Source organism: Ostrea edulis, chromosome 9 (assembly GCF_947568905.1).
Source record: "Ostrea edulis chromosome 9, xbOstEdul1.1, whole genome shotgun sequence".
Lineage (NCBI taxonomy): Eukaryota > Metazoa > Mollusca > Bivalvia > Ostreida > Ostreidae > Ostrea > Ostrea edulis.
Genome location: NC_079172.1, coordinates 36415356 through 36420997, shown reverse-complemented (window position 1 = coordinate 36420997; position 5642 = coordinate 36415356).

Here is a 5642-nt window from a genome sequence, read left to right as displayed (position 1 = left end):
TTAAGATCTCTTGGTGCAAATTGACCGCTTTGTGTCAGTATTTTTATTGACCGTTATTTCCGGGTTTTTTCTAAATTTTGCAACATACTTTGTGTTATTAATTGTCACATAGGAGAGGTTTTTCTAGACAATAAGATATGTTCAAACCACACCAAAAGTATATCAAAAGACAAACTTATAAAACAGTACTAGTGAGTTACAAAGGTTGCTGTAAGAATTCAAGTGGGGGGGGGGGGGTCCCAAAGATTGCAGCCAAGGAAGCTAACATGGCTACATCAGCAATCGAAATCATTTGAAAGGTGAAGATAATGAACAATGATCAATCTCATAAATCCTTTAAGGACAAAATAGAGAGTTGGGCAAACATGGACCCCTGGATATACCAGAGGTGGGATCAGGTGCTCATGAGCTGTAGGCATCCCCTGTCACACCTGCCGTGAGCCCTATATCTTGATCAGGTAAACGGAGTAATCCGTAGTCAAATCAGTGTGCCAAGAGCCGACTAATAATTGGTATGAAACACGTCAGACAACATTTGACCACATGATAGGTTGTATTGGCAAACTAGATCATTAAGCTATGAATTTTCGGGTCGCATGGGTCTTTAATGAATATTTGAAGGTATGTTTGGACACAAGTATAGTTGGAAAATATGCGAGGAATTTTCATATTAAAATTAGACGGCGATGCAAGAATACAACGATATGAGGCCTCAACCGTGCGCAGCTTTTTGTGCGCCGTAAATCGAAAGTTTTTATAAGGATGGATCTGTTGCTCTCTGATCTGTCCCAATATTTTCTCAGAGAGCTACAGTTCTGCAGCCATGGTAATCAATACATGTAGGGACAGACTAGTAAATGTTTCTTGAAGCAAACTTTCAAACTTTTGATCATCATTCTTCGGTAATGTCGACCTAGACTTTCTTGTTACTAGCTTCAAGCGAAGTTTTTACATAACCTTGAAAAATTGTATTAAATGTACAATCTTATGGAAAGACAAATGCAAGATTGTTGCTGTTAATCGTGAAATCTAAAACAAACCAAATGTTCATTTTAATTCAAGCAATTTCTGTAACAGTAATCACGTGATGCACTGAATGCTTCCTAGTGATGTTGATGATCAGAAAATAAAAATGGAAATTATGTTTTATCTATCAATAATACGTATGGAATGAAAGTTAGCATGGCTCATTTTCTACGATATAATATAAATTGGGGTAGTTTGCGCATCATAAACCGCGAATATGGTTTATAAAAGCCCGTAAACTGCCTCACTTACTTTGTATGGTATAAACTGTAGAGAAATTACTTTCATTCGTTTTAATTTAATTTAGCAAAAACACGTTTGACGCACATTGATAAATAGCAACAAAGAAAATATGAATTCATATGACGCGGAGATATTGCAGTAGAAACAGAATAGAAACGGGGAGCCAAATTGTGACGTCATTCCAAAGACATGATATGTCGCGACTTAATTTATAACGGCAACTTAGCTTATACGATATAAGGACTGTTAATTAAGTCAAATGAACCAAACAAACTGCGTTCTAAGTGAAATTAACGTATACAAAGTGAACACACTGCATTATTTTTACAGATAGTCAGTATATAATTTGTCGTTCGTCGTAGAAAATACAGGTTTACTGATCACATCGAACATACATGTATGTGTTTCAATAAAACATAAAATCTTTGATTCATTTAAATGTAAATAATGAATAAAAATTGCAAAGTATTAATTGCTTTCCAATGAAATATGAATTTGTTTAAATTCAAACGCAATAAGCATGTGTGATTCAATACCAGGGTCTGCTTTTTCTACTACTTTGGATATTGTAAGTAAACGCTCTTAACACCAGTGTACCGGAAGTGATCATAACATATTTGTTCAGCAACTGTTTCCGGTATATTTTTTAAAAATTGTTTATATCTCCCATGCACTCCTACTAATTGTTAGTAATTAAAAGAATTCAAAAATTTTGTTTTTCCGTTAATCATTTGACATATGTACAGCTTTGGAACAACATTTTTTTTTCTCCAAAATGCAGAAGTCAAGTGTTGTGAGGCTCTTTACATGCTTTCAGAAATCAAACAAATGTTCGTGGTTACTTCAATTATGATGTTTCACAAACGAACCTTAATTAACAAATTCAATAAAGCCTGCAGAAAAAAAGATCTTAGAAAGTGTTGATATTTACACATTTTTCAAATACTGGATTCGTGAAAATATGCAGAAGAAAAAAAATCAAACATATTGTTTGAAATTTGCACTCTACCGAGCAAATCAAATATCCATGATTCCCAGCGTGTGTTGTTTTCTTCTTTTTGTCTTAAAATTATTCAGTTTCATGGCTTAGTCTTTACAAATTTGTGTAATACGCAAGATCGTAAATACCGAGTTAGTGGAACTCTCTTGTAAAGAAGTCCGGAAAAGCATGTCGATCTTGGGCATTTTTTGTTTATTAAAAACATGACATCGGAAGACGATTTAACCTCCATGTGTTTTCCACAATTAAAAACATTTTTAAATGAAAGGTGTGTAAAAACGTCTGGATACAGGAAAAATGAACTTCTGAATTGAGCTCGCGAAGCTATATATTTTGACGCAAGCTCTTCTCAGCTGTGGGAATTTCCTGGTTGACAGCAGTGGGGAAAAATCCACCACATTTCCATTAAAATCTATCAGTTGTGGATATTTCTGCGTATTATGTTTCTTTCTTGAATCATTACTAGTCTAATGCAATGCAATGTGATAGTACACCATTGTTAAAATCGGGTGAATCGATCACTACAAAAGTTGCACAACTGGTAATATTTACCAACATACCCAAATTCTCGCATACTCTGGGTCTCGCGAGACTTTGAAAGGGGAAAGTAAAATTTAAAACCAAGACGGAAAAAGTAGTCGCGATCTTGCGTATTACATGTTGTATATAACTACATAGAGCAGCTTATCACTTTCGAATCCGAAAAAAGTCAAACAAACACACCTGGTATTGATACCGCGTCATCGCCTTATGTTATAGTGTATCAGTACTGAGAACGATGTTAAATCGCGGCACGACACGCCGGAAACTAATATCGTATCATCGCGGTACAATGTTAAATCCTGGTACGACACGCCGGAAACTAATATCATATCATCGCGGTACAATGTTAAATCCTGGTACGACACGCCGGAAACTAATATCATATCATCGCGGTACAATGTTAAATCCTGGTACGACACGCCGGATACTAATATCATATCATCGCGGTACAATGTTAAATCCTGGTACGACACGCCGGATACTAATATCATATCATCGCGGTACAATGTTAAATCCTGGTACGACACGCCGGATATTAATATCATATCATCGCGGTGCAATGTTAAATCCTGGTACGACACGCCGGATATTAATATCGTATCATCGCGGTACAATGTTAAATCCTGGTACGACACGCCGGATATTAATATCGTATCATCGCGGTACAATGTTAAATCCTGGTACGACACGCCGGATATTAATATCGTATCATCGCGGTACAATGTTAACTACACGCTGAGTATCAATACCGTTTCATTACTGAGATTGATGTTAAATCGTAAGAACAGTTGATTATACAGACGATGAGTTAATCACAAAACAGAAAAAATTAAAATCGTCCATAGACAAGTCTAGCCAAACATTTGAATTAAATTTGGAATTAGCAATAAAAGAAGCGGTATGGTGTGTAGGGGGGGTGGGGTGGGGGGTTGCATGCTGTGTTTGAAATAATGACCTCATATTTGACTGATTTTGTGACAGACTACATGAATTTATTCAAGGATTGATTTTTATTTCATTGATTGGAACATCAAAAGCTAAATAATCGATCATAGTATCTATTCATTACAAGGAAGACCACGACACGGGAAAATCTATGAAATTCACAAAACAGATTAAATCATTATAAATCGTGTTGCCATCAGTGTCATTTAATTATATTTACAAAAAATGGCTTCCAAAATAATTACGAACTTGACGGTCTTGTGAAAAAACAGAGACAAACAGGTCACGCACTCCAAAACCGATGTCCTAGATTTTTCATGTTTATTTACCAATTATTGGTTATAATAACGAGATGAAAAACACAAACCAATCTAACCCGGATCATTGATTAGGTTTTGGTCCGACTAATATTTGTTTGTGCCGAGTTCCTCTCTGACAAACGGATAGAAGTCTGATGTAAGGGACGCTTGATGAGTATGTTATACGATCGTTTACAATAAAATGCTCTGTTGACCCAGTTATCATGAGATGCTGATCTGTATGGGTTCTATAAATCAGATTTTCGAAGGTAAAACACTTTTCCTTTTGATTGTAGCACCGTAAAAAACGAGGACAAATCGTGTTAGGACTCTTGGGAGAAAATACCCAATCTGAACGATGTTTGGCTAGACGCGCGTGTTTATCTTCAGAAACTTCAATGTTATCGATATATGCCAGTTATCAATTATTTCTGCAATAAAATACAATAAAAAAGATTAGGGTAATAAAACGCCCCACGGAGCTACAATATCGTCTGCAAAAGTACGGCAGTTGTAGAAGACACGGAGATGTGTAGTGGTTTTCCCCTTCACGCGCCATCTTCAGACAGTTTTATTTATTTGATCAAACCACCAGTAAAATTACTCTTAATGCTCAGTAAATGGAGGGTCGGGATACAAGAAATCCGCGGTGTACTTGATTGGTGCGATTAGGGAACATCAAAATAGGTCATCCATCTTTTATTTACTAGGATTTATTTTTCTTTTATCTTCATTTCAGTTTTACTTTTTATATTATACTAAGTATCATTGCACTGATTATAGCAGGTACAATGATTTTGAGATCAGTGTATACACAGCAAATTCTGCTAGTATATCACAGAGTTTCTCCACGTTGTAAATCAACAACAAAAAACCAACACCCCACACAGAATATATTGTTGAAATATATAGAAAAGTCATGGGGAGATTTCAGGTTTCTTATCATGTCTTTTTCAATAAACTACAATAAAAATATGAAGTTCCAGCTTTGAATCAGAATGGAAGAATAACTATGTAGAAATACATGACATCATGATAAACCCTGTATAAACTATTTCACAAATTTCTATACCATATTTTCTTTAGTGTACATGTATACTGTCCTTAATTTCAAATGGTTATAGGCATGAACTCCGTGTCTTTCAACCCACTAAGGCTTCTGTTGATGTTTCTCATTCTTACTTGGAAGGAATGCACAGGCTTCATAACCCTCAAAAAGTACTAGACTTGTCACATCTAACAATATTGAGTATTTGATATGTTTTCAGCATGTTACGTCATTCACTTACGGTTTATTAATTTTGAATCACATTTGAAATGAGGATTCGTGACTTATAGTAGTTTATTCTCTTAATTTCTATGTCCGCAACACTAGTACTCAGACATTTGATTGATTGATTGTATCTTGTTTAACATACCTCTCGAGAATTTTTCATTTATATGGAGACGTCACCATTGCCGGTGATGGCTGCAAAATTTAGGCTTTTGCTTGGCAACTGCAGCCTTTGAGCAAGTAGGGGTCTTAATTTATCGTGCCACACCTGCTGTGACACGGGCCTCGATTTTTGCAGTCTCATGTCTCATCC